The 9,524-nt window shown below is 35.2% G+C and overlaps 1 long non-coding RNA gene across 1 annotated transcript; it reads left to right on the top strand.

The window, feature by feature from the left end:
- The first annotated feature begins 4,633 nt into the window (after positions 1-4,633).
- Positions 4,634-5,474, top strand: LOC147509517 (uncharacterized). Its single transcript, XR_015216571.1, has 3 exons — positions 4,634-4,746; positions 4,842-4,911; positions 5,180-5,474. It is a non-coding gene; the product is annotated as an uncharacterized LOC147509517 (long non-coding RNA).
- Positions 5,475-9,524: the final 4,050 nt, after the last annotated feature.

Genomic DNA, 9,524 nt, shown 5'->3' with positions numbered 1-9,524 from the left:
TAAGAAGTGGTGAGATTTGTGGCCAGGCCACTTTCAATACCAGCCATTGAATAACGTAAGACAAAAATCCATCTACCCTTGCCATCCTTCATTTTCCTGATAACACTTGAAAGAATCCCAAAGGAAAAGATCAACAGAAAAAAAAAATATAAGATTAGGAAAATCTTGTTTGTGGTAAATAAACTCTAAAATATAACTGTCATGAATGAAGGATAAATTCCAATTCTTCTACTATGACATCAGCTAAAAGTTGGATTGATTACAACTTCTTGGGTCAGGGTCTAGAGCTATTTATCGTTCGAAGAACAATTAAGCCTTGTGAGTCGGGGCTGATGATGTTAGCCTTCAGGACAAGCGGGCGTTGATCCCTTCGGAGCTGTTCGTAATGGCCTTCACTCTTTTAGGCCAGATGGACCAAAGAGAAAGAGAGTCTTTGTAAAGGTAGTAGAGGCTTTTGTTGATGTGGAAGGGATGGTACTACTTAAGTGACAATGATTTGCCTGTAATTTTATGGATAATCAAAATGGAGAACAGAACAGGGTAAAGTTATAGAAAAGCCGAGTAAATAAGTTCATTATTTCTGAAAATAAAAATTTGGAATTCAGAACAATTCTCAAAGAAAATATGTCCGACATTAGAAAATTACAATACCTGCCCTCCACTAACAACAGGGCCAAGCCTGCACCTCTCCTCCAAGGGATCTGCAATCTTTATGTTTTGGTCCAAATTGACGAAGTTTACAGAGAAATTCATCTGCAATGCTTTCCTGATATAATACAACAATATAAGCATAAGCTCACTAAAAATTTGTTTATAACAGAGAACGAAACGAAACTATTATGACGAGTGAGAGTTAGAGCTAGGCAGAGGAGAGTTGGAGCTAGGCAGAGGAGAGTTAGGAGCTATAGTTGCGTCAGTGAAGAGTGAGGAGCTATGGCTTATAGGGAAAGGGTAGTGACGTTATGCGGAAAGCTTTGGCTTACCTATGATTCTCCTTCCAGTTTGATGAAATCTAGGGCATTGCCCGCCAGAGGAAAGGACTTCACCTGCCTTCCCCCTCTGATTTATAACTTGTAGTCGACTTTCAGAAAATGTTCGGAACAAGGATAACAGAGTTAAAGCTGATGTCTTGTTAGAGCTTAAGTGACGAGCTAGAGTTGGAGCTATGGATAGTGACTGCTATCTTTATATATGCATTACTTGTAGGGTAGCTACTATGCTTTGTAAATAGAACCTTCTGCTGCTAGTGCTAAGTAGTGACTTCCTGCATTGGTTAGTTCCTACTGCTAAGGTTAGTGCTAAGTAGTGACTTCCTGCATCGGTTAGTTCCATTAATCAAATTGGTCAGACTATATAGGCTAATTTGCTGCCTTTTAGTCTGATTATGTGTTCTTTCTTTCTTGTCTTTTTCGGGTCTTACGCGAGAGAAATCTTAACAGTGACATCAAATCAGAAACTACACTAAAGTTGACCAAATGGGAAGTCCCCTCTTATAAGGAAGCCGCTAAGGAGAGTTCCTATATGTGTCCAGCCTCTGACAACACTTACAGGGGAAGGGAACAAAGTTACACGCAAAATATATAGACTTTTGCAAAAGGCGAAAATGAAAAGTGGTGTCCTCCATATTTCACTACTACTTACACCAAAGAAAATGCATATGCCGCCAACAATAAGTCATGAAAATCATGTGACTAAGCCTCAAAATGTCTCATTCACTTTTTTGTTCTCCAGTCAACACAATGAATGTTGTCAATATAGGCCCTAACAACATGGCAATCAATGTATGCACAAACCCATGAACCACAGTAAGCACCTTTAAATAGTTGGTCCTCTAAAAATTCTTTACCTGTCTGTTAATAGGAATGTGACCTCCCCAAATTGCTGCTGTCATAGGATGTCATCTACAAGCGGTATTTTCACACATATGAACTCAGGCAGCCCCTTTGATAGTCTAGGATTGTGTGCCAACCTAGGTTGTTAATAGGAATGTGACCTCCCCAAATTGCCTACGTCGTGTGCTGTGTGAAAGACATTAAACCCATATTAAAGACATCCAATCACATTAAACCCATATATTGTTTTTTATTCCTAAAGACGACTAATTCCATGTTTTCTAGGAAATTAGCAAACTTAATTCACAAATGCGAAGCAAAGAAAAGTATATAACCATAGGGCCGGGCAAGATGGGATTTGCTGATATTGGAGAACAATTGGTGAGTACATTGTCCGTCTCAACATTTATACATGTAGGCACTTTGTTAATTTGTTTGGGTATGATAAACCTTCAACCAAGAGTTTCAAGACATGCATCGTATTAACCCCCACGTTGTTTTTTGATTTATTTTGTAACCATAGAAAAAGAGTTGGGACCATCCTTTAATGGAAAAAATTGAAGGCCTTCAATATGGAAAAAAGAGCTTACTAAAAAAAAGGAAAATATATTGAAGTAGCTACGGAAAGAGTGGCTGAAAAGATTGTAATTTTTCTAATCGTTTATTATTATGTTTTAATGTTAGACATGAATGCTTGTTGTGATTTGGATTTGCTAAATCCTTGTTTACTTCAAAACTTAATTGAAGGATGTGCTGACTAAGGAAGTAGAGGAGGGAAAGGTAGTTATTAAAGGAAGTAAGGACATCTTAACTCTAGCATTGGGCACACCCGAGCATCCTGGTCGCACTCGAGCAGTTGGAAAGGGGATCACCCCCACCACATATTTCCACGTTAACAAACATGGCTCAAAGGAACATGCATGTTACAAAGTTGGAATCAACAATTCAAGAGTAACGGGACCAAAACTACCGTATTCATGAAGATGTTAGGTTGTTGTTGGATAGAGTCAGAAGGTTGGAGGACAAAGATAACTCCTTACCATCTTAAAAAATCTCTTCAAACAGCAATACGAGTGTCAATATTGATCATACGATACACTCATCTGGCAAACATCAATATGGTAGACTAGTAAAAAATGCTCAGCAAGTAAGTTACTACTGTGAATGTTTCTTTTATTTTATTTTATTGATAACCTGCCATCTATTTGTGCATCTTTCATCGTTGCATCTAGTGTTTGTGCAACAACAGTTTGACCCAACCATTTTATGCATTCCAACCTTTTAACTACAAATTTTATTTTTCTGACTAATAGCTGAAAAAAAATGGGAAGGTAGCCCAACCTCCATCAAAGCCTAAAGCAGATCATGGTAACAAAGCAAATAAGAAAACACAAGAAGGTCAAACACCATTTTCGAGGCCAACATCTGGTCTAGGACAGGCAAGTAGCATTTTACACATGATATATATAATTTTAATAATGTTGAGTGGTTCTAAGATTTATACTTCAATTGTAGGGCCTAGAGTGTAATTTGGCTCAATCTGATCATGTGAACAAAGTAAATAAGAATAAAACACGGGGTCAAACACCATTTCAGGGTCCAACATCTGGTCCAGGAGAGGTAAGTAGTGTTTTACACGTTATATATATAATTTTAAAATGGTTCTAAGATTTATACTTCAATTGTAGGGCCTAGAGTGTAATTTGGCTCAATTTGATCATGTGAAGAAAACACGGGGTCAAACATTTGGTCTAGGGGAGGTAAATTGTAGTTTACACATAATATGTTATTAAAATATAATGTCGTGTGCTTATTATGATACTTAGACATTTATATAGGAAAAAGAATGTTATTTGGCTGTGGTTGGCCGAACAAATATTGTTGCTGAAGGCTTGGTATATATATGAGGGAAATAAACGAAAAGAAATTCACGGTTACCCTTTGGGACTCAATACTGTTCGTGTTGCGGTTGTATTGCTTGTTTCTGAAGAAGCTGGCCATCTTGCTCTTCCTATACAAGTGAATGAGGAGCTTAGATATGTCGCAGATGCTCTTGGCACACAAGTTCCTTGGCCAAAGGACCATGTCTATTATAAAGATGACATTGAGGTAAATAACAAGATTCTTTTATATGAAGTTATATGATTGATTTCTGAATTTGGCTTCTCTTTTAATAATTGGTTGTTCTGAATTTTTAATTTAGGGAAGTAAAAATCAAGCTAGTGATAGTCATAATCAAGGTGCAATAGATTCGTTTGTGGGATTCCTCAATATGGCGCTTCCAGGGGACCAAGGTTCGATACATTTTCCAGTAGGAGGAGAATTGTTTGGAGATAATATGGGTAGTTTCATTATGGAGAAAAGCGATATAATGGATGTATGTAACATGGGTTGGTTAGATGCTGCTATTTTGGTGGTATACATGAGGTTAGAATATCTGCAAAATTTCATTGTTGGTGTTATCGTAAATCTTAGATATTCATCTTTAGTTTTAGTAATTATGATTGCTTTATTTTTCTTTCTCTAGGATTCTTTATGACGAATTTGTGAGTTATCGTGATGTCGTCGGATTTGTAAACCCTTTATCTTTCACAAGAGCTAATGTGAATGAGAAAACTCAAATTATTGTGGAGAGCTTATAGAATACAAGTGGAAAAAGAGTTGTTCTTATCCCTTATAATACAGGGTAAGGATATTGTCTTATATTTTTAATACTATCCATGTTTTACCATTTTTATTGGAATGTATATTATAGTTTTAATGTCTAATTTTTCTTTTTTAACCACACATGCCTCTGATCTTTTTGTAGTGGACATTGGGTTTTGATTGCTATTAATTTATTGCGGATGACTTTTAATTGGTTGGATTCGATGCATAATCTACCATCTAATGATATGGATATCTATTTTAACAGGTTTGTCATGAGTGTGTATGTATATGAAATAATTAGATCATTACGTGCTTATCTTTTACTTGCTAATTAGGTTTTACATTGATCTTATTTTGAAGTGCGGTCATGAAAATAGAAAGACTTGAAGGGAAAGGAAGTAAAGGTCCAGTGAAGTGGGAGAAGATTATGGTAATAAACAAATTCTTATGCATATATGTACTGTGTGTTTGGAAAAATATATGCTTATGAATATTTTTCATGTTTGTACTTAGGGCCCGTACCAACCTGGTAGTAAAGAGTGGGTATTACGTAATGAAGTTTATGATAGAAATAATGGAAGCTTGTTCAGATAATTCTTTTGAAAATAAGGTATAATTCATCATACACTAGCATTCCCTATTTTGTGTTACTCTTCATTATTTAGTTATTATATACTTTTTTATCTTTGATCGTGCAGATGACAAATCTATCCCTTAAAGATACATACACACAAGAGGAACTTGATGTTGTTCAACTTGAAATTCTTAGATTCATCCAGCATAATGGAGTGTTCGAGCCAAGCATCGAGTCTTAGCTAGGTTTTGACCCATTCCAGTTAAGGTGTGGTGATTGGTCTCGCCATTTTTTTTTTTTTTGAAATTTTAGATAGAACAAATAGATTGTTTTTTTTATTGATGCAACAAGTTAGGTCATTATTATTTTGATATAACAAGTAAATTTGGATGTTTCTTTCATTATTGATGACTCAAAAAAGTTCAAAACTCTTTTAGCAATTCAATGTCTTTGTGTTGGATGTCTAAATTTATTTCTTTTGTTTGTGTTGTACTATGAATTGTTTATTTGAGCAATGTGTTTTTAAATCCAGTGTGGATATATATGGTGAAAATGGGTAGGTTATAGGTTGAATGAATATTGTAGGTTAAATGAATATGATTAGAATCAAATAATTAGGGGTTTTTATTTTATTTTTTTAAAAATAACTATAAACCACGGTTTGATAAGAACCGAGGTATAAGCAGTTTATATAACCCACGGTTTGTAATGACTATTCACCACGGTTTGATAAAAACCGAGGTATAATCATTTTATATAACCCATGGTTTGTATCCAACCATCGTATATATCATCACTATTTCCCACGGTTTACATCGAACAGAGCAAACTTTTCGGACTATTAACCACGGTTTGTAAATCCTAATATCACTGTTTTACTCAATGCCGTGGTATATAAGAGGTACTTTTCCCCACGATTTTGTTAGAAGTATTTGTCATGGTGGTTGTTACCACGGTATGAAAACAGTGGCTAAAGGCTTTTTACCACTGTAAATAACAATGGTATATGAGCTTTTTATAGTAGTGATGTTAGTCTCCATTTTATATTTAAATATTCTAATATGATGCAATTTGAGTTTTTGTAGGTTAAAGAACCTAAATGTGAAATATGGAGGGAAAAGAAGTCAAACAAGTCAAAAAGGAGTCACTGGGAATTATAGCTAAAGGCCTAGGGCAAAAACGTCATATTTGTCTCCATAAGTGCCAAGCCTAATGGGACTCTAAAAGAGGATAATAATTGAGTTAGAAAAGTCTTAAATCAGATCTCAAAGCTTTAATTTCAACTTCATAGGAAGAGAAGATCAACATGGAAAAGAAGTCAGAGTTTCACAAGAATTAGGAAACTGAAAGCTGTCAGAAGCTGCAGCTTGCAAAATAGTCTGCAGGGAAAAGTGGTCCACATCTCACTTTTGTGCAAACGAATCTAACTTTTCCAGGATTGCTTCTAGAAAGATTACAGAGAGTTTGACACCAAATAAACATAAGGATTCGGATCTCTATCCAGACGAGCATGTAAGCCAATATATAAGGCACAAAAACCTTAGTTTACATCATCTAGAAAATTTAGTTTTTGCATCTTAGATCTAGAATTAAGAGAGACGAAAGTTCAGACCTTTTCACCATTAATAGCTATAAAGATTATTCCTTTTCATATTATGTTCATAGCATAGTATGAAGAGTTAATCTCTCTTCTCTTGGGAGGGGAGATAAAACCCTTTTCATATGTTTTAGTTTAGTTCTTCTTCTATCATGTTTTAGTTTAAATCTCTCATTAAGTTTCTTCTTATTCATCCATTGATCTAATGCTCCTGTGGAGGTTAGGAGGTCTTAGGGTAATTCATAATTATGTAGAGCCAAATATCACAAACCCTAGGTTCTTTTCTTCTAATTTTTAGTGTTATAGTGTGATGATTGGATTCTTTATGGCACCTTAATTAGTTGTATGGTTAATGCCACATGTGGATTTTTCATGGCACCTAGAGTTGTATATTAAATGCCACTTAAAGCATAATTTGGTTAGATTGAAGATATCATTGGAGATTGAAGAAGTATTTGATGGAAAGATAGAAAGCACATTGAAAGCCACATATTATCATCATAGTTATGAGCATAAGGTTTGTAGGTATGATGAGTTTCTATTGGTGATTTATATTAAGCATGATAGGTAGATCTATTAAATTAATTCTATGATTTTGGTGGATTCATCTCTCCCAAGAGATTCTCTCTCTTGATTCATATTTATATATTTAGTTTAGTTTAGTTTATGCATATTTTACATCTCAAATCAAATCAACTATATATTCATCATTATTTAGCCACATCTTTTACTTGCATAACTTAGATTAGGAATTTATATTATTATCACTTAGTTATTTAGAGTATGATTGATACCTTGCTAGCCACCATACTAATCAATATTTAATAGGTTAAGTAAGATTTGCAAAAACTACGTAACATAAACAACGACATACAAATAATTACGTGTTTGCATGCTTTTTCACAGCGCGTTGATGATGCTCTAAGGCAGAAAAAGTTAGCATGGTTAGAACTTCTTTTCTTTTTAAGTTAGTTCAATTGAACCGTTTTTAATGCAGAACCAAGACATCTCATCTCTATGTAATTCGATCAAGTCCAACCAACTGAGGTAGAAATTGTATAAACTAGTGTAAATAATATGTAAAGAATAAACATACACAAGACGAAGATTTATCGTGGTTCGGCAATGTGCCTACGTCTACACGGCGAGATCAATGATTTACTAGATGAACAAGATAGAGGATTACAAGAGGAGCTCTCACTTCACTCACTAAGAATGATTTCTCACTAATACTCACAAAGAATGTTCTCTCTCAAATCTCTTTTTTGTTCTATGTTAAGTTCTCTCAACTTTCTAACAAAGAAATGGTTAGATCCAACTATCTCACAAATAAAAAGTTAGTTGGGTCAAACCCCAAACTCTTCTTTTTATAGTGGGCCGAAATTTTAGTGTAAAAAACTAAAATCTCGGTTTATTGAAAAAATCAAAATACTATGTGTGGATGTGCGCCCATTGGGCGCGGGTGGGTGCGCTTGTCTATGCTTGTGTGGTGGTTAGGTTGTTGTTAAGTTTGAGTACTTGTTGGAGCCTTATATGCTAAACTATTTCTATAATTAAGAAGCCTAAATCATGTTATCTCTAACCTATTTTGGGTTCATAAACAAACCCAAAACACATTGAGACGTTGATCCATAACAACACGAACTTATCTCTAAGCCCATCTTGTTAGCTTAAGAGATTGAATTGATATTCATATCTAAACTACCTTTTCAATCCTTGGCTCTATTCTACACCGGCCGCTCAAATTTCAAAACCTGAGTGCACTAAAGGGTTGCGCGATTGACTAACCCCAGTGTCACCTGGGTTGCGCACGCGACCTTATCTAGAGGTCCAGGTCCCAATTTTAGACGATCACCGTCATTTTTGTGACAGGATGTTAAATACAACCTAAGTCCTAAGCAATAGTACAGGTCTCATTAACCGGAGTTTGATCTTCACATGAGCTTCATTAACCCTCCACCAGGGAGGGTTTATTAGCTCATGATCATTAGAATCTATGAATTACAAACAATTGAATGATATGGATATAACTAAAAATGAATAATAAGGAGAATTCTAATTTTACAAAGAAGTACTTTTATTAGAATGCTTATGAAAACTATAACAAGGGTTGATTACAACTTAGAATTAGAAAATGTAACTTGCTAACTTCCGGAACAAAATGAAAACTAAAGCTAACTAAGGAAACTAAAATTGTGTCTTGCCAATGAAGACTCCTTTTTAAGGCAAGAGATTGCTTCCTTTCTCTTTTGCTCCACGTGAACTCAACCATACAATTTAATTTCAATCAAGACTTTTGTTGCCAAATAATTAGTCAAGACTTATTTGCCACCTGCCAATTAATCAAGACTTTCTTTGATTTCTAATTAATTTTGTGCCACCTATCAAGACTTTTTTATTCCAATAATTAAATTTGTGCCACCTATCAAGACTTTTGTGCCAAAGTGCTTGACTTGTGCGGAAGCTTGACATGTGAGCTTGATTATCAATTTTGTGGGACCGTATTAGTGGGCCCACGTGCTCTGTCCAGTGCGGGTCCGATAGTCAATTTCTGCAAAATCTGGCCTGAGATAGAGCTTGTTGCACTGATGGTTCACTTGTTGGATTTGTAGTCCAGGTTCAGAAGATATGGACTTCAGAAGTTTGATGTTTTCTAGCACGTTGATCCTGTTCTGACCTAGAATTGTCCTGATTGAGTCCCCGGGCTTTAGTCGGGCATCATTAAGGTTTGCATGGGCTAAATCGGAATGCTTCACGTAGACACATTATTCCGTGCTTAAATAATGGTTTTATCCTCATTTTTACGTTGATTGCTCAAACCTGTAAAAACACAAAAATACAATAATTTCATGATTATTAAATACATAATTAA

Source organism: Coptis chinensis, chromosome 3 (assembly GCF_015680905.1).
Source record: "Coptis chinensis isolate HL-2020 chromosome 3, ASM1568090v1, whole genome shotgun sequence".
In the NCBI taxonomy this organism is placed as follows: Eukaryota; Viridiplantae; Streptophyta; class Magnoliopsida; order Ranunculales; family Ranunculaceae; genus Coptis; species Coptis chinensis.
The sequence above is the reverse complement of the archived record's forward strand: the minus strand, read 5'-3'. Positions and strand labels throughout refer to the sequence as shown.